The following is a 26,494-nucleotide window of genomic DNA, read 5'->3' as shown; positions in this document are numbered from 1 at the left end:
ACAAACCAAGAAAATCGATCTTTTATTTTCCTAACACTCATCTATAATAGCATATCAAGTAGAGGTGACAGATTACAGTTCTTTTTATTGGACCTCAGCATTTCAGACACGCGGTATTTATCATCCATGACGCATGCGCCATCAGTCATCATCCTTGGTCCACGTATGGGCCTCTTGGTCTTCATGCTTATCTGCATACGTGCATCGATTCATTCATTAACTACCAGCAGTAACTCTATTTCATTTTTAACCGCACAGTGGAATATCTGAGAGTTAAAAAAAAAAGCCCTCAAAGACATGAATTTGTTTACTGTATTTCTCACATGGGTCTGCAGAGCACGGGACCACGGAAGATGCTTAAATCCACTAGCGGGCATCCAATCTGAGGGGTACAGAGCACAGCAGGTGGCCAAACAGTTGAGACTTTCTCTAAATGGGTCCTTGTTTTTATCATTTTGTTTACTCTGTCATGAATGTGTCCATTTTCCTAATGGAAACACATTTATAAGCGTAAGTATAAATAATATAATGAGGTGATCCTTCGACAAAGGATTCTAACATCTGTCCACAGGATGTCTTCAAACAGAGGCAACAGACTCTATTCCATTTTTTTATTGGACCTCAGAGTTTCAGACACAAAGTAGTCATCGTCCATGACTCGTACTCCACCAACCGTCATCACTGGTCCACATCTGAGCCTCTGATGGGGGTTCTGGACTATACTTCACACTTTTAACAATGCAATGAACACCCTTTCAAAGAACTTCTTAAAGATGAGAAGGTTAACCTTTACTCACCTTCCTCGCTAGCTCTTCACACACAGGAGAAACCACGGGCAGTGACTGCACCGGCTTGAGAGCATCCACTCTGGGGCGGGATAGACAAAGCGGACGACCACAGTTCTCAGCCTCTGCCTTCGCCATCGGCTTTTGCTTTAATCACTTCATGCGTCCATTTCCACACGTATTTATTATTTGTTCAGGTCCTATGTACATAGGACAGAAATACGCACATAATACGAAATTGACCTCATCTCCTTGAGACAGACCCAGGCTTTTGAAACTGAGTCTTACTGATCAGTGTCAGTGTCTGTATGAGCCTCAGAAAAAGAGAATACCACTGGCCCACTTCTCTCTTAACAGGCATCAGTTTCTTCAGTTTATACTGATAGTATTTCTTGGAGTTCCCATCATGACTCAGTGGTTAACGAACCCAACGAGTATCCATGAGGACACGGGTTCGATTCCTAACCTCGCTCAGCTGGTTAATAAGGATCTGGAGTTGCCATGAGCTGTGGTGTAGGTCGCAGACACAGCTTGGATCTGGCGTTGCTGTGGCTCGGGTGTAGGCCAGCAGCTGTAGCTCCGATTTGACCCCTAGCCTGGGAGCCGCAGGTGCGGCTCTAAAAAGATAAAAGACAAAAAAAAAATAGCATTTCTTGCCTTGCCACATACATCATGAGGAGACAAGGCTTCATCCTCATATTTATTCATTTGTAGTTTGTGTATTGGTTCTTTCATTGATCCATTTATATTAACAATATAGAAATCATGAATCCAAAATTACAAGGACAATAGCCTTCTATTCTAACATCGAACCAGAGGATTATTTGCAAGAGAAGAAACAGATTCTGTTTTATTTTGTTTTTTGAATTATCTATTTTTTCAATTAAAGAATAGTTGATAATTTTACCTTTTTGTTTATTTATTTATTGTCCGCACCCATGGCACATGAAGGTTCCCAGGCTAGGGGGTCTCATCGGAGCTGTACCTGCCAGCACAGCCACAGCCACATGGAATCCGAGCCACATCTGCGACTTACACCACAGCTCATGGCAATACTGGATCCGCCACCCATGGAGCGAGGCCAGGGATCGTACCTGCAACCTCATGGTTCCTAGTCAGATTCGCCTCCATGACAGGAACTCCAAAGAATAGCTGATTTTAAATGTTGTGCCAATTTCTACTGTAAAGTGACCCAGTCATATATAGAGATACATTCTTTTCATATTCCTTTCTATCACGGACTACCCTCAAGAGATTGGATACAGCTCCTGGTGCTGTACAGTAGCATCGCATTGCTTACCCAGTCTAAATGTAATAGTTTGCATCTGCCAACCCCAAGACTAGCGGCATTCATCCCATGAGACTCGTACGCCACTGGTCCTCACCAGCGCTCTGGGAATGGGTCTCTTCTTCATTCTCGTCTACATTTGTTTACACGTTAAGTCATCAATCCGCTAATATCAGCTAAGTGAATTTATATGAATAATACAAATGCAAGAGCGAGAGCCTCCAGCATCTCTATCGTTTTTCCTTAGATTCACTGCTTAATTGAATACACCTCTTTCATGAATTGTGACCACCGCAAAAAGAGATGAATCAAAGTGATGGGTCAGACATTTCCAATTTAATCCCTGGACCATCATCAACCTTTTTTCTTGTATTTAATACTTTCTGAATTGTTACAGTGATACGCTAAGCAAGTCGCCCAGACCAAGATGAGAACTTTGATTGGCACTCACATTGGACTTGATGGTTCTAGACAGAGATGCTGCCTTGATGTCCTGAACGTGGTGGCTTGATTGAGTTCAGTGCTCTCTTTCTGAGAAGAACAAAGCAAGGCAACCAGAACAAGATGGAAACATTATCTCCATGGCCATGTGCACTCCACCTTCCATGCAGTCCGTCACGGAATGACGCATTAATTGGGGATAATCCTAATTTTCTCGTTAAAACATGAATAACGGTGGCATACTTGCTACTGGCCCAGAATAAGAACGTCTCTATTACTATTGGCCACAGAGGTGAGAGACCTGAGCCACCTACGCCTCTTAATGGAATTCAGCATCCTCAATGCATCCTCATCGTTCTTCTTGCCTCACTCTAGACCTAACGATGGCGCATGCACCATATGCTCTTCATCCTCACATGTTTATCTTTGTTCATTGACTCTTAACTGGCTCTATTTATGGGAAGAGAATCACAATCTAGAAAAATAATCGAAGCCAACGGCCCCTTTTGATTCCTAAAATCAGTCTACAGGAGCACTTCAAACAGAGGCAACAGAAGGCTCTTTTTTGCGGTGCTGGATCTCAGACTTCCAGACATGAAGTAGTCATCGTTCAAGACTCGTACTCCACCAACCGTCATCATTGATCCACGCTTCAGCCTCTGGTCCCTTCCTTCTCCAGTACAGTATCTCATTACTCAATGCCCGGCTCACTGCCGTTCATTTTTAAAACCCTACGATGCATTCACGCACACAACAAAAACAAAGAATAAGAACTGTGAACAGTCTACATGTGTCCAAGGAATCATAGATCATATCGATGTCTCTCTTCCACTAAGTATTCTTAATTGACCGTAAATGGATGGATAAATATAATCCCTAGTAATAATCCATTATTTATCCCTGGCCGTGGTTGGCCAACAAATACCCCATTTTCAAAAACCTGTCCCGTGAAGACATGAACTTTATTACCCATTCTGGTCTCTACACGCCTAGACGTGGAGGCAACCGGAGAACGTGACCATGAGAGAATTTTCCAGTCATCTCGTTGAGTCCAGTCTGAGAAAAACAAGGTAGAGAAGACGAATTTCTTTAAAATGAGGGTTTTGTGTAAATGGCTTTTTCCTCCACATTTTATTTATTCAATCTGGTAATCATTAATTTTTCATACTTTAGGTTTCTTTTCTCTCCACAAAAGCAACAGCCTCAAATTTGGGACTGGCCTAGAAAATGCAATTGACTCTAATCACCAAAGACTAGACGATCCTTAGCCAAAGCGGTGACACCCCGCTCCATTTATTCCCAAAGAGCCATCAGTGTTTTCAACTTATGTTAATAATAATTCCTGCCGCACCACATGTACTCACAGCTAGAAAATGCATCGTTCCTTATTTATTTATACTTCTTTCAAGGCTCTATCACTGATCCATCAACAATGATAAAAGTCATCAGTGAACCCAGGGTGAAACAGGAGCTCTGTATTTTCCTCGTATCTGCCAACGAGATCATGTCCACCAGTGGGATTCGGTTAGTTCTGTTTTAGGTTGGACCTTGAGCCTCCAGACACATATTATTCACCACCCATGACTTATCTGCCACCAACATGTCTTCACTGGTCCAGCCTTGGGTCTCTTGTTCTTTGTTCATTTCTACATTTATGTCAAGAAAATCACTAATTCATGGATAATAATAAAATGAACACCTAACGCACAAAATCCAAGACCAAGATCCTTGACTATCGCCAACATCTGTCCGTAGAATTATTTTTCGCGTGGACTGATTCTCTTTCACAAACGAGTCTCAATGATGCACTGCTCAACCGATGACTCAACATAATGTTTCCTATCGTATTTATCATTGGGCAGGAGTACATTTTTCAGTATGCATAATATATTTTTGGCTGCACCTGAACCCTGCGGAAGTGCATGGCCTGGGGATCAAACCCACACCACAGCAGTGACCCCAGCCACAGGAGTGACAATGCTGGATTCTTAACCCCTAGACGACCTCAGTAATTTTTAATAATTCAAGGAATAAATTGACAGAACACTGTAAATCAACCGTAATAAAAATTTTTAATTAAAAAAATTTCAATGAAGACCTTTATACAAATTATCCCATCGAAGACGACAACCCCGACCATTACTTGCCTTGGTCTTTCACAAAACGGAGGCAACAGGACAGTCTTGATCGTGGCAGAAGCTGAAATCAGCTGAGGCGTGGATTCTGAATAATGCCAAGCAGAGCAGGTGATACAAAGTTTGATATTCTCTTCATAGATCCATTCTTCCCACCATTCATATACATGGTCATTTAGACATTTTTAAATGTATGGCAATATGTATGTTTTTCCCTTATTAACAAGCATCCAGCTTGCAATAGACTCAGATAATTGACTGACTCTCACTTATCACTGGATATATCATCCTTACCCAAAAAGGCATGCTACATTTGATCCATTATAAAATTTAACTTATATTAATATTATTCTCTTTGCTACATATTTAGTAACGAACAAGTCTTAGCCTCTTCATTTTTAGTCACTTATAGATTTGTTTATTCTGCCATTAACATTATAATAATAATATTTTCAAAAATCGCATGAACCACAAAGAATAAAACAAGGTCCCTCTCTATTCCTGACATCTGTCTGCAGGAACAGTTCCGAGAGAGACGTGGACTAGATTTCTTTTTTCTAATTTTTTAAATAATTTCTCATTGAAGTGTAGTTGATTTACCATGTTGTGCCAGTTTCCGCTGAACAACAAAGTGACCCAGGCATCCACATACACAGTCTTTCTCGCGCATTCTCTCTGCTGGACCTCAGAGTTTCAGACACATAGTATTCATCGTATATACAACTCATGCGCCATCAGTCATCATCATTGGTCCAAGCTTCAGACTCTTTTGCTTCATTCTCCTCTACATCTGCTAACTGGTCCATATATTAATTCATGAATTACAATAAAATAACTATCCGTGAATCAAAACACTCAAGGAAAGGGAGCTCTCATTGTGGCTCAGCAGGTTATGAACCCGACCAGTATCCATGAGGAAGCAGGTTCAATCCCTGGCCTCACTCGGGATCTGGCGTGGCCATGAGCTGTGGTGTAGGTCGCAGACATGGCTCAGATCCCCTGTTGCTGTGGCTGTGGCGTAGGCCGGCAGCTGCAGCTCTGATTCAACCCCTAGCCTGGGAACTTTCCTATGCCACAGGTGCAGCTCTAAAAAGAAAAAAGAAAAAAACACCTCGAGGACAAGATCCTTAAGCATCCCTAACTTCTGCCTATAGAATCTCTTGCCTCAGTGAATATACTTATTTCAATAATCACCCTCATTGTAGCAAATATCAATTAATCACCATAATGGATCATGTCGATTCAGTATTTTTCATTGAGCCATGCTTGGCCTTCTCTAGATGTAGTTAATGATTTGTAATATTACTCTGAATATCCAACCCAAACCATCTAAACCATGAGCAGAATCTATTACTCACATTGCTCTCCATGCTCTTACACAGGAAGTCATCCAGGGAGCGTCTGACCACAACCAAATGCTCAGACAGGTGCCAGTATATCCATTCTGAGGCATCCGCAGCAGGAGAAATAATAACAATACTGAGAGATTCTACTGATCCTCATTAACAAGCATCAAGGTTGCAATGGACTCAATTAACGGGCGGTCACTTCTCCTTCCCCCTTCCTGCAGTCAGTCACTTAGGAATATAATACATTCAGATCATGTCTATCATTTTCCTCTTTAAAAAAAGAACAATATCAAGTCCGACACTACCACAGAATAAGAACTTCGAAGTTATTCACTGTCTAGGTCATTCTTAGCCAAAGGGGTCAGACACTTGAGCCATTTACATTTCCTGATGAACTTCAGGACTTTAAATCAATGTGAGTAGTTTGGACTGCCAAGCCACATATACTAAGAGTGAAGTAAAAAACCAACAACCCAATGGAAAAATGGGCAAAAGAACTGAACAGACATTTCTCCAAAGAAGATATACAGACGGCCAACAGGCACATGAAAAAATGCTCAATATCACTGATTATTAGAGAAATGCAAGTCAAAACTACTACGAGGTCCACCTCACACCTGTCAGAATGGCCATCATTAACAAATAACAACTGCTGGAGAGGGTGTGGAAAAAAAAGGGTACCCTCCTACACTGCTAGTGGGAATGTAAATTGGTACAACCACTATGGAAAACAGTATGGAGGTACCTCAGAAAACTAAATATAGAACTACCATATGACCCAGCAATCCCACTCCTGAGCATATATCCGGACAAAACTCTCTTTGAAAAAGATACATGCACCTGTATGTTCACTGCAGCATTATTCACAATCGCCAAGACATGGAAATAACCTAAATGTCCATTGACAGATGAATGGATTAAGAAGATGTGATATATATACACAATGGAATACTACTCAGCCATAAAAAAGAACAAAATAATGTCCTTTGCAGCAACATGGATGGAACTAGAGACTCTCATCCTGAGTGAAGTAAGTCAGAAAGAGAAAGACAAATACCGTATGGATATCACTTATATCTGGAATCTAATATGCTGCACAAATGGATCTTTCCACAGAAAAGAAACACATGGACTTGGAGAACAGACTTGTGGTTGCCAAGGGGGAGGGGGGGGGAGTGGGATGGACTGGGAGTCTGGGATTAATAGATGCAAACTATTGCATTTAGAGTGGATAAGCAATGAGATCCTGCTTCATAGCACAGGGAACTGTATCTAGTCACTTATGATGGAACATGATGGAGGATAATGTGAGAAAAAGAATGTGTACATATATGTGTGTGTGTGAGTGTGTGTATGTGACTAGGTCACTTTGCTGTACAGTAGAAATTGACGGAACACTGTAAACCAACTATAGTGGAAAAAACAAAAATCATTAAAACAAGAGTGAAGATGCTTCACCCTCTTCATCTTAACTTATTTCCACTTGTACATTGATTACGTCTTTGGACCATGTTTTTACCGTAAAATCAAAATTCATCAACACAAACCAGGAAAACTGCTCTCTTATTTTCCTGACATCTGTCTATAATAGCATATCAAGTAGAGGTGACAGATTATAGTTCTTTTTATGGGACCTCAGCATTTCAGACACATGGTACTCACCCCCCATGACTCTCATGCGCCATCAGTCGTCATCCTTGGTCCATACATGGGCCTCCTGGTCCTCACGTCATCTGCATAAGTGCATCGATTCACTCATTAACTACTGAGAGTAACTCTATTTCACACTTTTAACAATACAGTGAATATCTGAGAGTAAAAAAAAGCCTTCAGAGATATGAATTTGCTTACTGCATTGCTCACATGGGTCTGTAGAGCACAGGACCGTGAAAGACGCTTAAATCTGCTAGCGTGCGTCCGATCTGAGGACTACAGAGCAGAGCAGATGGAAAAAAACTTGAGACCGTCTCTAAATCGATCCTAGTTTTCTTCATTTTGCTTGCTCAGTCATAAAAGTATGTGTTATTTTTCATGTCTTATACCCATATATGAGCATGGCTATAAATACAATACGACCCTTCGAAGAAGAGATAACACCACTGGTCCACTTATTTCTTCACATGCATTAGTTTCTCCAATTTATATGAATAGTATTTCTTGCCTCACCACATATACTCAGAGTTGATAACGCTTCATTTTGTTTTTATGTTGCTCCATTTTGTTTATTAGTTCTATCACTGATGCATTCGTATTAATAATATCAAAATTTAGGAATCCAAAATGAGAAGAACGACATCCTTCTATACTCCTAACGTCCATCCATAGGATGATGTGTGAGAAAGGAAACAGACGAGCTTTCACGCTGGGTAGGACCTCGGACTTCCAGACATGTGCCATTCATGGTATATGACTCATGTGTCACCAGCTGTCATCACCGGTCCAGGTTTGGACTTCTTTTCATTCAACCCACCTACTTCTGTTTAGTGAGGAATTCATCTTTTTTTTTTTAATTAGAGTAAAATTGATTTATAATGTTGTGCCACGTTCTGCTGTAAAGCATAGTGACCCAGTCAAACAACACACATACACGTTCTTTTTCTCATACTACCTACCATCATGTTCTATCCCAAGATAGGGGTTATGGCATCACTGTACAAATAGTAATTAACTATCTATGGATCACAAAACCTCAAGGACAAGAGCCTTCAGTATCCTCACTCTTTTTCTTTAGAACCATTGCCTAATTGAACATACTTCTTTCATTAATCATTCTCATGAGTCTAAAGATAGACTAAGCAACATATTATTTCATACATTTTTCCAATTTAATCACCAGACCATGGTTAGTATTTTTCCTTATATTGATTTTTTTTTTTTGGCCATGCTTGGAGTTCCTGGCCAAGGATCAAATGTGTGCCACAGCAATGACAATGCCAGATCCTTAATCTGCTGTGCCACCTGGGAACTCCCATGCTGAATATTTTTTAAAATATTTTACTCACATTGGTTTTCACGTGCAGGCTAATTCATAGACTGTAGACCAAGGCTCATGCTTCAATCAGCTTGAGTGTGTCCATTCTAAAATGTAGAAAGTAGGGAGTCCCCATTGTGTCTCGGTGATAATGAACCTGACCAGTATCCATGAGGATACAGGTTCAATCCCTGGCCTCGCACAGTGGGTTAAGGATCCAGCATTACCACAAGCTGTGGTATAGGTCACAGACATAGCTCAGATCCCGTGTCACTATGGCTCTGCAGCTACAGCTACAGCTACAGCTCCAATTTAACCCCTAGCCTGGGAACTTCCATATGCCATGAGGGAGGCCCTAAAAAGACCCAAAAAATTTTTATCAAATGTAGAAAGCAGAGTAGGTGATTACCTGATTGAGATGTTTTCTCTATCGATCTTTATTCAGTGATTATGTTACATATTAACTGGAGGTAACATATAACTTTTTCCTGAGAAAACAAGCCACGCTGAACTTTCCGCTACACCAGAACAATACTATTGGCCATTATTTATATCATCTACAGCATCCTTAGCTAGAGGAAACACCCTTGGACCACTTATCCCTTTTTTGGCCATGGCCATGGCATGTGGAAGTTCCCAGTCTAGGGACTGAACCTGTGCCACAGGAGTGACCCAAGTCACAATAGTAACAACTCCAGATCCTTAACCTACTGAACCACCAGGGAACTCCTGGACCATTTATTTCTTACCTGACTTAGTGTTTCAATATTTAATATTATTTCTTGCCTTCCTATATTTCTTCATAATTGGAGGATATGGCCCCTTTTCATCTTTATTTCTTTCTTTTATTGATTCATTGGCTATAATAGAATCAAAATCCATAAACACGGAGACCCCAGAAAAAGGTCCTTATGAAATAAATCCTAGATCTGTCTGCAGGACCGTTTCCAACAGAGGTGATCAGCTAGGTCTCTTTTTTCTGTTGGGCCTCAACGTTTCCAGCACGTAGTAGTCACCATGGGCGACTTACGACTCATCTGCCACCAGTCGTCATCCCTGGTCAAGAACTGGCCCTCTTCTTCTCCACTGATTTCTTCATTTGTTTATTGATTAATTCTTCATTTCCGTAAGAATTAAATAACTGTGAATTGCAAAAACGTAACACACGATCTTCTAAGTTCCTTAATAGCTCTCAATAGGATCATTTACCATGTGGACTCTATCTCTTTTTCAATCATTCTTAAGTTTGCAAGTATTACTTCATCAACATAATGTTCATGACACCGTCATATTTATCAGTGAACCACTGTTGGTCTCCTTGGACCAACAATACGGTGAAGATCCTTTAAAAACACCCAAACCACGATGAAGCTTTGCCTATACTCACATCAGTCTCCATGTTCCGAACACGTTGAGGCGACCAGAGAGAGCAGGACTCTTGAAGATGCTTAAATTCACCTGGAGCGCCCACGCTAGGAGCACAAAGCAGAACAAACGAGAAGAAGATTGAAACATTCCTTCCATTTATCCTTGCATCCCACTTTGCATTTTGTGAGTCATCTAAGCATGTATTAAATGGTGGTATTTTTCTTTCTTGAGAAAACAAACAACAATGAACAAGACCTTGACCAAACAAAAACAGGGACTATTATTCACATTGTACATGTCATCCTCAGCCAAAGAGGTAAGACCTTTAAGACATTTCTCTCTCAATGGCCTTCAGTGTCTTTAATATATATTAATAGTATTTCCATTAACATATTTTCATAATTAGACAATGCTTCGCCCTCTTTATTTGTATACAGTTGACCCTTGAACAACACAGGTTTGAACTTTATGGGTCCATTTATACAGTAAATATAGTACCTGTATTTTCATTTTCGAGATCTTTAAATTAACAAGTGTGACTACATATAATAGATAGGTTAACAAGGACCCACTGTATAGCACAGGGAAATCACTGAATACTGTGTAATAACCTATATAGGAAAAGAATCTGAAAAGGAATATATATATATATATATATATATATATACACACACACACATAGCTGATTTACGTTGCTGTACACAAGAAACTAACACAACTTTGTAAGTCTACTATGCTCCAATAAATTGTTTGTAAAAATTAGCTAACTGTGGAGAAAAGTTTGTGTTTGATTAAGAGTTCATAATATGTGGATCAAAAGAAACAGGGTTTCAATCCTGATTCTAACCAAACTGGTTCAGAGTCCTGACCTTGGGTGCGTCATTTGTCAGTTTCTTGGCTTCTGAAGCAGAGACAGCCGTGAAAGGATTTTTGAATCCCTGAGGTTACCCAACAAAACGGGGCAACGGTGTTTATTGCTTGGTGCTTTCAGTGATGCACTCCTAACAATGCACTCGAATTCCATAAACACAAAAACTGAGAAGAGGATCCTTGAGACCCCGAACATCTACCCATAGAATAATTTCTCAGAGACGTTGCAGACCAGACGGCTTATCGGGTTGGACCTCAGAGTTCCAGACAAGTAGTCATCGTTCATGACTCATACTCCACCAGTCATCATCATTGGTCCAGGGCTGGCCTTCACCATCTCCAATCATGGCTGCATGTCTTTATGAAATCATTACTTCACTAATAAAAATAAAATGAAGACCTAGAGGTCATAAAATCTTGAAACAAGACCTTTGAATATCTCTAACATTTCTCCATAGAATTACTTTCCACAGACAATATGTGTGTTTCACGAACTGGCCACAATGTCTCCTATATAGATTAATTAATATAATACTTCATATTAAGCCCATTTTACTGTTGGAAGGTGACAAAATTGTGTCTTGAACAAGGGGGGTTCAAATGAACTGTGACTCATATTAAATTGAATAATACATTATACATTAATTCATTAATTGAGTAATTAACCATGAAAACGAATAAAATGGTCTTTCTTTTTTCTCCTCAATTGACCACAGATGTGCTAAGCTGGCCCACACACGACCTCCATTTATTTAATTTGTACATGTAGCCATTTATTCCCTTCCAATAACAGAGTTAACATCCATGACAAACCACCAAACCAGAAGCAATTACTTTGACTATTACTTACGTAAGTTCTATAGTCTTTAATTGAATCATTGCACATCCATTCTGCAGAGTACAAAACAAATATTAAAATAGACAGATTATCTCAGATAGATAGATAGATAGATAGATAGATAGATAGATAGATAGGGAGATAGAGATAGAGAGACAGGACAGCCTAGATTCAGATTTTTTCTAGTGGAGTTTTAAGTCAACAATGGACTATGAATAAATTTTAGTGCTTGTTGTATATTAAAACTCTGAATGGCATATTTGTTCACTGAATCAAAAATTTAATTTAATGAATATAATCAACAACTTTGAAACCAACACCAAACAAAAGAATAAGAACTATGGCCACTACACATATCTATTTATACATCCCCATCTGGTCAGGTGAGAGCTCTAACTTCTTGCTAGATGAATCTTTTCCTGGAAAGAATTAGGTTCATCTGAATCTTGGATTCGAGTATATCTCCATCAGCCATTGTCCAGGCTTGTCCCATCTTTATACATGTAAGCATGTAGGTAGGGATATCGTTACACATGGAGTCATTTATCTTCCATTTTTTAAAGCAATTGGACCAACAAGCAAGGAAGAGATATCCTACCTAAATATATTGACCAGTTCAAAAATTAAGAGCCTCGATCTCGTCTCTTTATCTGGAGAACAATTACGTAGATGTGGATTCATCACTCTCCTTGTTCCAGAACACATGGTCCTCAATGGTCCATACATTGCCTTCTTTCAAGTAACTGATTAAAATATTAACTTATTCTTGTATACATATATATATCCATATCATTAATATCTGTGACTCCACAGAAACAGGACAATGTTAATCCCTGTCCATGTGGCCCATCAATCACAGAAAAAAGATCACATTTTGTTCTTGGTTGTTTTTTTCATTAAAAATAGTGAAAATCCATTGGGTTAATCATAACCAATCATGTGACAGATCCTTAACATATATCTCTGCATAAGTCCTCTCTCAATTACGTAGTTATTTAATCAATAGTTAATTTAAGTAAACGTTTTACCCTACTCTTAATAAAACAAAAATCCAAGAACCTAACCCAGAAAAACAACAGGAGCTCTCACATCCATTTATCTAAATGCTCTTTACCCAAAAGGGTCGGCTTTAATAAATTTATTTTACTGGAACCCAGTGCTTCAGAAATATATTAATAATGATTTTTATATTATATATATTACATTACATTCTCCCATATTTGGACCAGGAATAAACCATTTTGTCCTTATTCATTTATACTTCCTTGATTTATTCATGCATGGAAAACACGATACTCAGAAACCCAAGCACAAGAGCAAACTTGAAAATTTTTAACTCTTACAAAAAGCTTATTTCCATAGCGATAGCAAAGAAGGATGAATCTTCTGTAACGGACCTCAGAGTTATAGGGTTTAATCAAAGTCCTCGACTTCAGACACCGCAGGGTACTCATCATCGATCCGGGCTAAGCAATCTTTTCCTTCATTTATACCTTTGTTTATTGACCCATTCGTTGATCCATGAAGGATGGTTACATCAACACCCAGGAATTTTTGAAGAGCCAAGAACAAGACCCTCGGATGTAACCAAGATCTGTATAGGCTCTCTTCCCATGAACTAGATCTTTTCTCAATAGATAAGGTCTCTTTTTGTAGTGGCCCTCACTGAGGTATCTACGGATCAACGAGCATCCTTGCTTCTCGCATCCTCCTCCAACTCTCTTCCATCTTCCCACAGGACAAGGAGCTGTCCCATAGGACAGGGCATGACGACATGAATGTGCTAGGACCACGCCCCCCAATGCAATCACATTGCCACACACAGCTCCGAAGAACCTGAAATGTGGAGAGCGCAACTGAGGAGCTGAATTTAAACAGCCACGGGTGGCTACTGGAGACAACCAACCACAGTGGACAGTGTGGCCCTAGGTTTTGCTACCAGATGAGAGTTTAAATCAAATGCAGCACAAAAGTAAGATGGATTATTAATCCGCTTGGAAAATGAGTAAGATGTATTCCATCCTATTTTTAACCAGAATCGCACCCAACTGGATTAAACTATGAGCTTTGTTTCACAACACACTCATATCATGGGCCTGTGGATGGCGTAGTCGAAATAATCCAAAGGACGCTAGTGAAAAACCCACCCCAAGATCTCGTGACAAGATCTTTTGGCTACTGTTATTTCACTTTAGTTGTTGGGTTTCTTACCCAGAAGGGTAACAGCCAAGATCTTCCTCAGAACAGATGGAGGCAATCAGCCGTGATCTTCATTCTGCGGAGCAATGGTCAGAAGGACAAAGAGTCCAAATTGAGACTGACTTAAAGGACACTGGTTGGTGGTGCTAGGTTAATCGTGAGGTTGATTCAAGTCTCACTGTCGTCACTGACCCAAGAACAGCATCCTTTCTGTTCCTCGATTTACCTATGAACGTTAAAGAATACAATGAACACGTTTGAGTGCATCATTCAAAAATAAGAACTGTGACAACTGCTCCTGTCCAGCTACAGACCCTCCACCCTTATTATAGGTAAGGGCCTACATAATCTTTTTTGTTGCTGTTGTCTTTTTAGGGCCGTCCCTGCAGCATATGAACGTTCCCAGGCTGGCGGTCAGACCGGAGGTGCAGCTGCTGCCCTACACCAGAGCCACAGCGACGCCATCTCTGAAATGCAACTGTGACCTATACCACAGCTCATGGCAATGCTGGATCCTTAACCCACTGATCAAGGCAGGGATCAAACCCTCATGGATACAAGTTGGGTTCGTTACCACTGAGTCCCAGCGGGAACTCCCATAATCTTTTTTTTTTAATGGACTCAGTTTGTACAGAAAAGGATGACCTTAAAACTTGTGATTCACGCCATATTCTCACCGAGTTCTGTGCTTGACACAACTCATATATTAACTCAATTATTCGCTGTTTCATGTATTCATGGAATACTCAATCATACACTCAAATATACAAACACACACACAAGATAAACCCACGAACATCCCAGAAGAGAAATGACCTTCACGTGGAAGGGTTCATCTGTTCATACCAAACTATGAACAGAGGATCAGAAGTAAACGCAAAGATCAGTCATGATTTTTGCTTCATACTGAGCTATGTTCGCCCCTTTTAAACCACCGACTGTGACTAGGACTTAATTTATTCACAGGTAAGAGTACATCAATATATAAGAATTAACTAACATTAGAAAGAACACTCGAATAAAATTTATTGTCTCCATATGTCTATTTCATTATCCACAAAGATCCAAACACTAGATGCTTTTATTGTTTTTAATAAAACTCAGCAAAGTTAGATTAATAAGAACACTTTTTATGAGGCACGTTCTCAAGACGAGCTATGCTCATTCTTTCTTCAATTAAATAACTGCTTAACAAGCAGTTATTCAAGTAGTCTTTCCCTTCTCTAAATAAGAACAACCCAATAAAACAACCAAATAAAAAACAACCTCCTGCTTCAAACAACAACACTGAGTCTTACATACATCTAGATACATACTCCTTCCAAAAACAGGGCAACAGAGCCTAAAGAATGTGTGTCACTGGAATTCAGGCCTACAGAAATGTATAATAATAACCCCTTTTTCATTTCACACTCTCATAATTGGTCCATGGCCAGGTTTCTTTACATGTACCTGTTTTCACATTTCTCCACCTAGTCATGCATTTCTTCACTCATAAAAATCAATCTGTGCTCATAAAGCATGCACACGTGATCAAGATACCTGCTTATTTTGAACTTCTGCTATAAGCTCATTTTCATAAAGGAAAAAAAAAATAGAAGAGAGAGACCACTTTCAAATGATGGACCTCAGAGTTACAGACGGCTTTAATCAAAATTTTGGATTTCAGACACCCTCCAATCTCATCATTGGTCCAGGCTTGACCCTCTTTTTCCCCCTTAATTTATACCTTCGCTTTCCCAAGAATCACAGATGCCCAAGAACAGGGTTGAAATAACTATGATGCTTGTTTCTAGACTTATTTCTGACAGAGCTTTCAGACTAGATCTAAGTATAACCTTGCTTCATATCAGCACTGTCTCAAAAAGCAGCCCATAACTGGGCCACATTCATTGAATTCATCCGATTTTAAACATGGCCTAGTGCTCATTCAAAACCACAATGGTATCCTACATCCAGAACACACACAATATATGTCACCTTCTGAGCGCTTCCTCTAAACAATTAGTGGGCCAGACTGCTACCACTATGGAAATGCCTAAACCACCTGTGGGCCAGAAACAATACGGAAGCACAAACAGTTTTGAAAAACAATGAAATGCCTCCCATCTTTTTTTTTTTAAACGAACCTGCTGAAATGTGTTCATTCTACAGCCCACTCTCGGTCCATACTTGTTGTTCTTGGGTTTTGTTTTTAGGTTTACAGCCCTCTTTGTTCTGTTGAACTACCCGGATGATCACACAGGAACAAACCACACAGACCAAGAAAAGACACTCTCCTTGCCACTAAAGGGCGCCTTACCCACAGAAGTCACGGCCAGGATCTTCACCACTGGACATGGACGGAATCCAGCGGGGGGTGTTCATTCAGCAGGAAAACGCGGGTGTTTTTACAAAAACGAAAAGTGAGAATTTAGATTTTTTTAATAGAACTTAGTTCTGCACTACTAAGTTAATCATAAACATTGGTTAGTGTCACATTTTCAGCATCAGTCCAACAGTGGTATCTTTTTCCACTACTGACTTAATTTTTAGTGTGAAATAAAATAATGAAGGCTTTTTAAATGTTTTTAATGAAGACCACTTAATCCATCACCCAATATGAGAAGAACTAGACCTATTATTTTCATTTGTCTATATATTCCTACAAAAAAGCAAAAAGGCCAGTTTTTAATGGAGAAAACTTTTGCAGAATATGATGAATTTAAATTCTTTTCTTTTTTGCAGGGGGTGGCGGGGGGAGCCACAAAGGAACTTTATGAATTTAAATGCTTGTTTCACAAAACAATCTGACCCATGGTTGATGCCGTATACTTGAAATATGTATATATTGATTCATTTATTTATTCACTGATTTGGAATTATTCCATTATACATTATAGTCATCTACTCTCTAAAGAAAACAAACTCGTGGAGCCACCTGCTACTCCAATCTAACTATGATCATGCGCAACTTTCCTCACAGATGGGATTTGCTGCAGTGACGGAAATACCCTCTATTAGCCACGGGCTCAAAATGTGGCTAGTGCTACTGAGGAATTAAATTTTTATTTTGGACCATTAGACTTTAAATGTTAACAGCAAGATGTGTTTAGTGAGAGGGCTCTATATAATCCCTCCCTAAGGAAGGAGGGGCCTGGATCTTTATTATTTAGTGGACCTCAAAACAGGATTAATCCTACCCTTTCACACGTTAGGTATGCTCCTCACTGGCCCACGACTTATTAAATAACAGATTGAGATATGAAATTATTCTTGTACTCAGTTAAAATAATAGCACCAATATTGGTGAAACCTAAGGACACTTGATGAAAATGCTGAGGCCCTCCCTCTATTCATTTGCTTACTACTCACAAAAATCATCAAAGACATGCATTTGCTTTTTTAAAAATAACATCGATGAATACAAGAGAATTCATAATTATTATATTCACCAATCTCTTGCTTAGACCTTTTCCATGGTTCAACATCAAATCATCTAATTATTTTATTGTCCATTATTGACTACATTAAATTACTATTTCTTAAAATGTCTTACACACATGTGTTTCTCATGATGTGTTACATTATTATTGGATACATTTATTATATTAAGTGTTATTACTATGCAATTATATAAATATTTTTGAAACGAGACACACAACCAGAAACTCACCACCCACTGAGAACCGCACTGAGGTTCACACGTGCATATCCAGACGCTCCCAAAGGAGGAGCAGCCTCAGTCTCTTTTATTGAACTCCAATTTTCAGAAATATATTAACAGTAATTCTTGGCTCATTAGCTCCTTTCATAATTGGGTGAGGTGTAGCCCTCCTCTTTATCCGTGATTTATTCATGCATTGATTTACTTATAATAACACAATCCATATTCATGAGCCACGAAAGGTCAAGAACACAGTCCTTGAATATTTCTGACTTCCTCTGTAAGCACATTTCCCAAAGAGGCAAAGGACCTCAGAGTTACAGACGGGGTTTAATCAAAATAGTATTCAGATGCCCCACGCATACTCATCATCGATCCAGACTTGGTACTCTGTGCCTTTGTTTGATATGTGGTTCTTGACTTATCCTTGAGGCATTACTAATAACACAGTCCACGACCATGAATTAGGAAAATAAAGCCAAGGATCCTTGAAGATTACGGACATGTCGGGGAAAGTTCACTCCCTACAGAGCTAGAGAAGTAGCTCTCTTTGGACAGTGCACCCCAGCACTGCGAATATGAATTAATCCATTTCTTTGCATCATATCAGTTCCGTATTAGTCATTCATCCATGCATACTCTTTCATTTAATCTTCTTTTTTTTTTTTTTTTTTGCTTTTTAGGGCAGCACCCGTGGCATATGGAAGTCCACAGACTCGGTAGGGGTCGAATTGGAGCTGCAGCTGCCTGCCTACGCCCCAGCCATGAGAATGTGGGATCCAAGCTGTGTCTGTGACCTACACCACAGCTCACGGCAATGCCAGAGCCTTAACCCACCGAGCGAGGCCAGGGATCGAACCCACATCCTCATGGATACTAGACAGGTTCGCTATCGCTGAGCCACGATGGGAAGGCCCATATTTTTAAAACAGTATAATGAACTTCCGTTTTATACCACAACTAAGAAAAAGGCGAAGCTGTCTCTTCTCCTATATTCTCCTCCTCAAGGGCTTCATCGCCTCTAACAACATCGAGGGCAACGTGCTTAAATCTACTGCACTAAAAGATCCTGCTGAATAGCATTGAGAACTTTGTCTAGATACTCATGTTGCAACAGAAGAAAGGCTGGGGGAAAAATGTAATTGTAATGTATACATGTAAGGATAACCTGACCCCCCTTGCTGTACAGTGGGAAAAAAATAATAATAAATAATTTTAAAAAAAGAAATTAAAAAGAATAGTAACGTTTTCTGAGAAGGACGGACATGCCCTTCATCTGCTCATTCTAACAAACGTAGTCATGTGCTGAAATGGATTAATCACAATTCTGAACTCCTAACACATTTGAATCATCAGTCAAGGCATGGCCACCTTGGAGTTATTTGCCTACGCAGCCATTTATTCCTTGAACCATCCCAGCGAATTCCCATGACCAACCCCCCAGGTGAGAACCTGGACTTCCACTAGTACTTACGCGAGCCCGTCTCTCTTTATCCGGAGAGGTAAAGGTCAAGGTCTCCGTCACAGGCTAACGACCAAATCCGACAGTGTCTTCATTCTGAGCAGCAAAAAGCAAATTTTAAAAACAATCAATCTACATTTAACCATTTTAAATAATTAACAATCAGGTCACCATAATTCTTGGTTTGCATTCTATTCTCAACACCTAGAAAGAGAGAGCTCTGCTTTGTATCGATTAGCTTGCACAATTTTTAAATTTTAAATACTATAAGGAACACCACTGAATCCGACAGTAAACAGAAGAAAAATAACCATAATTATTAAGACTATGTCTCTCTCCTTCCTACCCACAAGGAGCCACAATCATCTTTTCTCTTGAACTTGATTTGTGCATAATTGGATACCTGAGCGATTCGATCCATGGTACAATCTCACCAATGGTCCAAGCTTGACCCTACTTCATCTATTTATTCATGGGAATTTGGGTTAATAGATGCAAACTATTGCCTTTGGAATGGATAAGCAATGAGATCCTTCAGTACGGCACTGGGAACTTTATCTAGTCATTTAGGATGGAGCAGGATAACGTGAGAAAAAAGAACCTACACATGTATGTGTAACTGGGTCACCTTGCTGTACAGTAGAAAATTGACAGAACACTGTAAACCAGCTATGATGGAAAAAATAAAAATCATTATAAAAATATATACGTATATAGCTATTCATTCACTCACTCATTCCTTTACTTAATAACACATGAGACCATCCCCTTATTTTTCTAAAGGAATTCCAAAACTTTGAAACAACCATCAAAATAGAACTGAAACACTGTTATTTACACAAGTCTCTGTGCACACGGGAAAGGCCTAGAACTCTTTATCTTCCCACGGATATCACTTGTATAAAACATGATAAATCTCTATCTTTACATCCAATTGCATGCGTTCCATTGATGCATTACTGGCTGACTTTTTTGCAAAATTGATTGAGATAAATGTACACATTTGTTCACTTACAATTATACTTCAATATCAGTGATCCCCTCACACTGGATAAGTACCTTGAATAATATTTACATCTGTCCTCATGTCACTACCCAAAAGAACTGGCAAACTGGCTCCTTTAATGGTTGTGTGCCCCATAAAATTGCATAAAGAAATTGAATTAATCACTAATGTGGTCGTATAAAATCACCTCATCATTGTTCCATGCTCTCCCTCTCAATTACACAGTTTATTCAATCAACTATTTATGTAAATGTTGTTCTCTTTGCTTAATAAGATGATCTATTGGCATCTCGCCGCAACACAAAACAAAAACATTGGGTTTTGTGTGTAGATGACCATATGCTCCTTACAAAAGTGATAAGAGTCTGGACTATTAATTTATTGGGACTAAGAATCTCCAAATTGTTTTCTATATCTGTGTTTGTCTATCTATGTCTCCTTACATGCCTTAAAAAGGAGTACACACATATCTCTCGTATTCCTCATGCATCGATATATTTCTTTATTCACAGGCTAATTTATTATAAAAATGCTATTCATACCCCAAACAAAAGAGCCCAAGATTAAGGTGTTGCAGGCTCATTTCCCACAAAGAGAATAATGAGATGTCCCTTTCTGATGGACCTCAGAGATGCAAATGGGTTTAATCAAAATTCCTATTTCAGAAACCCCATGACATTCATCACTGGTCCATGCTAGGAATTTTTTTTCATTGATTAGTTTCTGGTGTACAAATAATAGCATAATCACAAAATTCCAAAATCAAAATCCTTGAATTTTCGGCTCTTGTCCCCTACAGAGCCAATAAATGACATTTCTTCTGTAATGGAACTCACAAAGCTACACATGTGAAGGGGTCAACATGCCTACTTTGCATCAAACCCACATTCAGCATTCCTTCCTGTGGGGCCTTCTTTTATTTAATTCATCTGTACGTCAAAGAAGGCGCAGTAAAAAATAATGAAGCCACCATCTTTAATCACCTCTGGGCTGCCCCCAAGAGTTATCAGTCCCTCTACCCATATGCAATTAGTTAAATCATCCATGGTAAAAAAATAAAGAACAGTATTAAACTGCTCGAAGAACAAATTTGATAACTTTTATCCTCTTTTAAAAGGACCCGAGTTGTGGTGATTTAGATTAAACATAATTTTGGTTGGTGACACATTCCCATCACTGGCCCAAACGTGAAATGTTTATACAGTTCATGTATGTAGCACATCATTATAACTTTGGAATTCTTCAGCTAATACCCATGAATAAACCACCCAAACGAAGAATGTGAACCAGGGGACTTACTTATATTAGACTTTATGCTGCTTGCTCATGATAGCAATTCTTTATTAAATGATTAAATCAGCCATTCTCTGTTCACTCTGGGGAAGAAAAAAAGCGGATTTAGACCAGATTTCGATTTTTTAATGATTGTTAGGCAGAATTAGATAACAATAAACTTAGGCTCAAAAATGTAATTTGTTACTAATTCAGTATTGAATTCCTTGCTGAGAATAATATAATAACACTGTTAAGTCCACCACGTAGCCCAAGATTAAGGTCTGTAACGATTACAAATACCCACATGTATAAACATCAGCTAAGCAGATGGCTGTTTAATGGATTATTGACTAATGCAAACGCTTTCCCTTTTCTTCCTTTTTTTGTTTTTTTAATTTTTAATTTTTTTGCTTTTTACAGCTGCATCAACGGCATATGGAGATTCCCAGGCTAGGGGTCAAATTCGAGTTACACCTGCTGGCCTCCGCCACAGCATCGTGGGATCCAAGCCACCGAGCAAGACCAGGGATCAAACCCACAACCTCATGGTTCCTGGTCGGATTCATTTCCACTGCGCCAGGATGGGAACTCCCACTTTTCCTTTTCTTAACTTAAAAAAAAAATACCAAACTACCAAAATTCAAAACAATGCCTCTTGACTACAAATACGAATATGTTCCATGTGAAAGAGGATTACAGGCTAAACCTGTTCATTTCACGGCAGAAATGTATTAATATTAATACTTATTTAATTATAGTGCTCTACTAATTGTTCCATGAGTAGGCCTCTTAGCTTTTCAGATACACATTTCTTTCTCTTTTTTTAAATAAAGAAATCCTATTTTTATTTAATTTTTTTAAGGCCGCACCTGCACCACATGGAAGTTCTCAGGCCAGGGGTTAAATCAAAGCTGGAACTGCCAGCCTACACCACTGCCACAACAACACCAGGTCCAAGCCACATCTTCAACCTACACCGAAGCTTGTGACAACGGCAGATCCTTAACCCACTGAGCAAGGCCAGGGATCAAACCTGCATCCCCACAGACACTATGTCAGGTTCTTAACCCACTGAGCCACAATAGGAGCGCCTACCTTTCTTTTTTCAGTCATGCACTGATTCACTCGAAATAATACAGTCCATATCCATGAACCATAAGAGCCCAGAAACAAGTGTATTGAATTTTCCTAACTTCTACTAGCTAATTTCTACAGAGAGTATGGACTGGTTCTCTTTCTGTGATGGACCCCAGAGCTACACTGAGGGCTTAATCAAAGTGATGGATTCAGATACCTCCACCAAGACGCATCATTGATCCAGACATGGCTTCCTATCTCTTTCTCCACGTATGCCTTCTTGAACTGATCAATTCATTTATGGATTTACAAATAATAATTACACAATCAATAACATTCGATGACACAAAACCGAGAACAAAAGCCTTGAATACAACCAAGGTCTGTTCATTGCCCCATCCACACAGAGCAAGCAGACTTGGTGACCTTTCACAAAAAGGCTGTTTTACACATAGGGATGCATCAGCTCACCAGCCCCATAGGAACCTCTTACTTACCATTAGCGTCCACCTGCTCGTCTGCCTTTTGCCTGATTTGTCCTTATGGTAAAGCTGGTGTCGTAACACCAACACTGATGCTTCCTCACCTTGGCCTTTAATCTCCTAAGTCCCAGAATAGTCAGGGTCTTCCCAGGCAGAGAAGGACTAGATCAGCTTGCTGTGTTCACACTCCAAAGGAAAAAGAAAGCCTGTTATTAAAAACAATAGTTATTTAAAGCCGAAATTTGTCAAGAGGACTAGATGAACAGGAAATGCTACTTCCTATCACTTTCTCCTCATTTCCCTAAGAATGGCACTCTTTTGTTTACTTACTCTTTGCTATTAAATACTGGGACCACCACTGAATTTATTGCGCCACCCAAAATAAAAACCGCAATTAGAGACATCTGACTTTACCGGCTACGCCCACAGAGAAAGCCGACATCGTCTTATTGGACTTCTTTGTGCAGAACTGGACATACTTATTTCATAGGACAATCTCACCAGTTCTCCACATACAGATTTATGGATTCCGTCATTTACTGATTTATTTTGTTACTCAGGGAATAATAACACCATGCCTTTATTTTTCTAAGGAAAACTCAAAATGGTTAAATACCAACCCGTAATGATGTTGCTGGAACTTGGAAAGGTTCAGGCGCACCTTCCAAAAAATGGAAGCGCTGAGGATGTTTCCTCGAATACCTGTCTCGGAAAACAAGATGAATCCGTGTCCTCCTATCAAAACATGTGTCCTGAACTGGTCTGTGGCTTGCTGACTTTTCGAAAATACACTGAGGTATAAAATTATACCTTCTTCCTCTTATACAAATATATGTGCACCTATGACCATCCACTACACAAGAACACTTTTAACGAAATGGATGTCTATCAATAGTCACTGCCTTGGAAAATAACAGACTTCCTTCTATTCTTATTGCTTTAATAAAATTCAGTGGGGAACAAAGGATTGGCTTAATTAGAAGTATTGTCTTACAAAACCTTCTCATCATTGGTCTTTGTTTGGCTCTCGAGGATGGGGTCACCTAAACAACCATTTATACAAGTATGTGTATTTCCATTTCCTTAGTAACCACCCACCACCAACACGGATCAAAAACTGTTAGATACAAAGGAGCGTATACTCCTTTCCGGAGCAGGAAGAGCCTTTACGACTAATTTATGGGGGACAGACTCTCAACTAGATTTTAATAATAATCCCTGTTCCGTTACATTTCTTAATCATAGGCAGCAGACCTAGGATATTTTTCACAGATTAATACATTTTATTTATTTATGAGTCAACTTTGTACTAAAGAGACAGCCCATCCGTAACAACCACAAAAGTGGAAGCAGGGTGCACTCTGCACTCGGGTCTCACAGAGGGAAGGGTTTCGCTGCGTGTCTCTGTAACAGGACCTCAGAATTCCACATGGGTTTAATCAAAACTCCCGTTTCAGATACCCCATGGCACTCATCATCGATCCAGACACGTGGTTTTCTGCCTCTACCTCTTCATGTACTGACTTGTTACCTGATCCACCAAGAACAATGTAACCATAAAACCCCAGGAACAATACCTCCTTTTATAAAATGGGCCTCCGCGAGCATGTTTGACCAAATAACACCCATCCTTCATACCAAAGCCACATTCATCCCTGGCCCTTCCGCGGCTTTCTGTTAATTCACTTGCCCATTTTGTTATTACAGTTGATTTACAATGCTCGGCCCCTTTCTGCTGTACAGCAAAGTGGCCCACTTATACATATATATATACATTCTTTTTCGCACATTATCTTCCATCCTGTTCCATCACAAGCGACTGGATCTAGTTCCATAAGCGGTACAGCAGGATCCCATTGCTTCTCCACCCCAAATGCAAGAGTTTGCATCTCCTCACCCCAACGTGCCCGTGTTTTAAAGATGCTTCAATGAAAAGCGATGAAAGCTCTATCTTTTCAGAATTTGTTTTGTTAAAGGACAGTTGATTTACAATGTTCTATGGATTTCTGCTGCTGTACCGCAAAGGAAACCACCATCTTTAATCACTTTTCAAACACAACGTCTTCCACTGGCTGGTGGCCTGCAACACTAATAATTACCAGCCAGCCAGCGCTACACCAATATGGGAATGTTGGTGATTTGCAGAGAAACATAAAATGTAATACTTGATGGTTCTAAAAAGAAATGACCATTGTCTTTCTGAAATCCCGCCTCTGTTGTGCTGAACTAAATATGATCTTTTTAAGTTTTATTGAAGTATGGAGTTCCCGTCATAGCTCAGTGGAAACAAATCTGACCAGCATCCATGAGGACGCAGGTTCGATCCCTGGCACCACTCAGCGGGTTAAGGATCCGGTGTTGCCGTGGTGGTGGTGTAGACTGGCAGCTATAGCTCTGATTTGACCCCTAGCCTGGGAACCTCCATATACCATGGGTGTGGCCCTAAAAAGACAAAAAAAAAAAAAGAACTTAAGTTTTATTGAAGTATAGTTAATTTACGAGGCTGTGCAAACATGATTTTTGATTCATAACATATTCCCATCATTGATCCATATATGGGATTTTAATTTCTTTGATAGAATTGATTCTTTTGAAATACCACTAAATGCTTGTGAAAAAAAAAAAATCCTAACCAAGAATGGGCAATTTGAGTCTTACTTACTTAAATTTCTCTCTGTTCTTAAGCCACAGAGCTAACTGCTAAGATTTTGTTCCTTAGAAAATGAATAAATGTGCTGTCCTGTGGTCATTCTGTGGAGGAAAAAGGAGAATTAAACTAGATTTTAAATGTAGGTTAATTACATAGAAATAGGCAGTTATAAACTTTGGTCCTTTTTAATTAAGCCAATATTTTGCTTTTGCTTTTAGACGTTATAGCCTCTGTTGAAACCACTACATAGGAATAAGAGTAATATTTATCAAAAATATCTTCATATTTTAACAGTTTTCAACAGAATAAAAAATAACGCATGCTACTTTTGCAGAATTGGGTACCTTTAAGTCCAAATACCAGGGCTAATATCCAACATATATAAACAGCTCACACAACTCAACAACCAAAAAAAAAAAAAACCAACTTAAAATGTGTAAAACTGAATTGCAATTTTTCCAAAGCGGACATGCAGGTGGCCAATAGGCACATAAGATGTTCAACATCATCATAAGAAGATGCTAATCATCAGAAAATGCAAATCTAAGCCGCAAGCTATCATCTCACACCCGTCAGAATGGTGATCATCAAAAAGAACACAAAGAGCAAATGTTGGCGAGGCTGTGGGGAAAAGGGACCCCATACACTGTTT

At 39.4% G+C, this 26,494-nt stretch overlaps 1 long non-coding RNA gene, 10 other non-coding genes and 4 pseudogenes across 11 annotated transcripts; all 15 read right to left on the bottom strand.

Moving 5' to 3' along the window:
- Positions 1-87: 87 nt before the first annotated feature.
- On the bottom strand, positions 88-162 carry LOC125136996 (small nucleolar RNA SNORD113/SNORD114 family). The gene has a single exon (XR_007137319.1). It is a non-coding gene; the product is annotated as a small nucleolar RNA SNORD113/SNORD114 family (small nucleolar RNA).
- Positions 163-614: 452 nt separating this feature from the next.
- On the bottom strand, positions 615-689 carry LOC125136968 (small nucleolar RNA SNORD113/SNORD114 family). The gene has a single exon (XR_007137292.1). It is a non-coding gene; the product is annotated as a small nucleolar RNA SNORD113/SNORD114 family (small nucleolar RNA).
- A 2,398-nt stretch (positions 690-3,087) lies between these two features.
- Positions 3,088-3,162, bottom strand: LOC125136969 (small nucleolar RNA SNORD113/SNORD114 family). Its single transcript, XR_007137293.1, has one exon. It is a non-coding gene; the product is annotated as a small nucleolar RNA SNORD113/SNORD114 family (small nucleolar RNA).
- An 893-nt stretch (positions 3,163-4,055) lies between these two features.
- Positions 4,056-4,131, bottom strand: LOC125137012 (uncharacterized; annotated as a pseudogene).
- A 1,196-nt stretch (positions 4,132-5,327) lies between these two features.
- On the bottom strand, positions 5,328-5,404 carry LOC125136971 (uncharacterized; annotated as a pseudogene).
- A 2,222-nt stretch (positions 5,405-7,626) lies between these two features.
- LOC125137000 (uncharacterized) lies at positions 7,627-7,703 on the bottom strand (annotated as a pseudogene).
- Positions 7,704-8,365: 662 nt separating this feature from the next.
- Positions 8,366-8,440, bottom strand: LOC125136989 (small nucleolar RNA SNORD113/SNORD114 family). Its single transcript, XR_007137312.1, has one exon. It is a non-coding gene; the product is annotated as a small nucleolar RNA SNORD113/SNORD114 family (small nucleolar RNA).
- A 3,015-nt stretch (positions 8,441-11,455) lies between these two features.
- LOC125136960 (small nucleolar RNA SNORD113/SNORD114 family) lies at positions 11,456-11,527 on the bottom strand. The gene has a single exon (XR_007137284.1). It is a non-coding gene; the product is annotated as a small nucleolar RNA SNORD113/SNORD114 family (small nucleolar RNA).
- A 1,909-nt stretch (positions 11,528-13,436) lies between these two features.
- Positions 13,437-13,509, bottom strand: LOC125137013 (small nucleolar RNA SNORD113/SNORD114 family). The gene has a single exon (XR_007137328.1). It is a non-coding gene; the product is annotated as a small nucleolar RNA SNORD113/SNORD114 family (small nucleolar RNA).
- A 531-nt stretch (positions 13,510-14,040) lies between these two features.
- Positions 14,041-16,588, bottom strand: LOC125135030 (uncharacterized). The gene is made up of 3 exons (XR_007136887.1): positions 16,547-16,588; positions 14,437-14,470; positions 14,041-14,320 (listed from the first exon to the last, which is right to left on the bottom strand). It is a non-coding gene; the product is annotated as an uncharacterized LOC125135030 (long non-coding RNA).
- Positions 15,866-15,940, bottom strand: LOC125136998 (small nucleolar RNA SNORD113/SNORD114 family). The gene has a single exon (XR_007137321.1). It is a non-coding gene; the product is annotated as a small nucleolar RNA SNORD113/SNORD114 family (small nucleolar RNA).
- A 1,606-nt stretch (positions 16,589-18,194) lies between the features above and the next one.
- On the bottom strand, positions 18,195-18,269 carry LOC125137004 (small nucleolar RNA SNORD113/SNORD114 family). Its single transcript, XR_007137323.1, has one exon. It is a non-coding gene; the product is annotated as a small nucleolar RNA SNORD113/SNORD114 family (small nucleolar RNA).
- Positions 18,270-20,976: 2,707 nt separating this feature from the next.
- On the bottom strand, positions 20,977-21,051 carry LOC125137010 (small nucleolar RNA SNORD113/SNORD114 family). Its single transcript, XR_007137326.1, has one exon. It is a non-coding gene; the product is annotated as a small nucleolar RNA SNORD113/SNORD114 family (small nucleolar RNA).
- A 1,824-nt stretch (positions 21,052-22,875) lies between these two features.
- Positions 22,876-22,953, bottom strand: LOC125137020 (uncharacterized; annotated as a pseudogene).
- Positions 22,954-24,602: 1,649 nt separating this feature from the next.
- LOC125137014 (small nucleolar RNA SNORD113/SNORD114 family) lies at positions 24,603-24,677 on the bottom strand. The gene has a single exon (XR_007137329.1). It is a non-coding gene; the product is annotated as a small nucleolar RNA SNORD113/SNORD114 family (small nucleolar RNA).
- Positions 24,678-26,494: the final 1,817 nt, after the last annotated feature.

This window comes from Phacochoerus africanus, chromosome 9 (assembly GCF_016906955.1).
Source record: "Phacochoerus africanus isolate WHEZ1 chromosome 9, ROS_Pafr_v1, whole genome shotgun sequence".
Classification (NCBI taxonomy): domain Eukaryota; kingdom Metazoa; phylum Chordata; class Mammalia; order Artiodactyla; family Suidae; genus Phacochoerus; species Phacochoerus africanus.
This window is presented reverse-complemented; position numbering and strand designations above follow the sequence as displayed.